Genomic DNA, 1996 nt, shown 5'->3' with positions numbered 1-1996 from the left:
ACAAAACAATATCATATATTATTATAAGTGGGAAGCTCCTAACCTCAAAGTTGAATTATCATTTTACCCTTATTTTACCTCTAAAATAAATTAATATTAATATCTTTTTAATTAATTAAATATTAAGTAAAAGTTATATTTAAATTCATGCATCAAATAAGATCTTAATGCATCATATATTCATGTACTAATTAAATGTAGATTATGAAAAGTCTAATAACCTTTCAATTTTAATTTGTACGATAAGTGGGGGCAAGTAAAGAGTCTATCAAACATACTCACACCACATTATTTATATTCCTTATGGTATTCAAGTCTGTAATCATCTTGCATTCTACAGTAAGTTAGTCTACATCCCTTGTAAAAATTTCATTAACAGTTTGTAATTATAAGAATTCTTACTATTTTATTTATTTGTATTCTTTAAAGTTTCATGCATATTCATCTTCTTTTTGTTATGAAATATGTAAATTATGATAGTTACAAGATGAATATACTCCAATATGAAGTTGTAAGTAAATATTTATTTTTCATATTTCCATCGTTGTGAGTTCTTAAATATAACTTTGTAGTTGATTACTGTATTTTTGTATTCAGCCTTTCTTCTATTTTTAGGATATATATAGTAAAGCTAATCACTGTTTGTATTTATCATTAGTTATTTTGAGGGGAAACATGTTAAATCTCATAGAATAGTAATTATGTCTTTCTGATTGTTTCATAATCATTTATCTTTTTAAACCAACATATTTGTACTTTTCCCTTTTTATATGTAATCTCAAATGTTTAAAAAATTCATGTACTTAACTGTTATTGAGAGGTACAAATTAAGTGCAAAAGTAATAATAAAATAAAAAATAATGTATAGTAAAAAAATGACTAAGTGATACATTGAATAATATTTTTTTAGAATTCATTATATATACATAGTTCATCTTTAATCTTAACATATTCATGCCTTATTTTCTGTTTGTCTTATTTATTATTATTATTATATGATAATAGTTTTTTATACATATGATATGTTTCGTCTAGAGTAAGTTATGTTTTGTCTAGAGTAAGTCTACTTTGAACAAAATGTAGTTCAATTAGTATGAAAATATTTTTCTCTATATATTTTAATGTGATGACTTTTATTATGGATGTCATGTCTTTATTTACTTCTTCTTTTTTCGTTTGAAATTGTAATTTTTTCTATAAATTTGATGGTATACCGCCCAAACATTTTGTAATATTTTTCTTTATATGCGTCTTTTTTATAGACAATTTCTTTTTTGATTATTAAAACTTTTTTTTAGTTATTAAAATATATTAATTCCTCCGATAAAATAAAATATTTATTTTTCATGAAGTATTTAATATATCAAACCTCCAAAATCTAACACAATATTTTTATGTTATATTTTGTGCAGAGTTGTATTCTTATGTTAAAGTTACATATGAAAGGACTTAGATTTGAACTTAACTATATAAATTAAAGTTATCTAGTATCAATTAGGGGACAAATGTGCGATGCACGTTCCGAGAACAGTACTAAAAATAGTTCTAAAAAATAAAATATAGTTGTTCTTTTCTCAGATTCATATGGCTATTGAACATTATAACGTGAAATACATGTGCAAACACATTTGGATAGATGACAAGAAAAATATACAACAAATATCGTCTATAAGCTAATATTATTGAGAAACCACGTATTAAATGATTGAACCTTAGTAAATTGAAATTAATATATTCATTTAAATAATTAAAAATTTCATTGACCATCTTCATAAGTTCGCGTGAATAAGATATATATACTATGATCCACATTGAACATACAGAAAAAAATCTGTAATATTATACTGTTGCAAACCATCTTATTAAAATATTCGCTAAATAAATAATAGTATTTACTGTAACAAATTTTTCTTAATCGGTAATCACGTGCAACACATGTGTAGATAAAGTAGTGTATATATATGTATATATGTATATATATGTATGTATGTATGTA

The sequence above is a fragment of the Solanum pennellii genome, chromosome 11, assembly GCF_001406875.1.
Source record: "Solanum pennellii chromosome 11, SPENNV200".
Classification (NCBI taxonomy): domain Eukaryota; kingdom Viridiplantae; phylum Streptophyta; class Magnoliopsida; order Solanales; family Solanaceae; genus Solanum; species Solanum pennellii.
The sequence above is the reverse complement of the archived record's forward strand: the minus strand, read 5'-3'. Positions refer to the sequence as shown.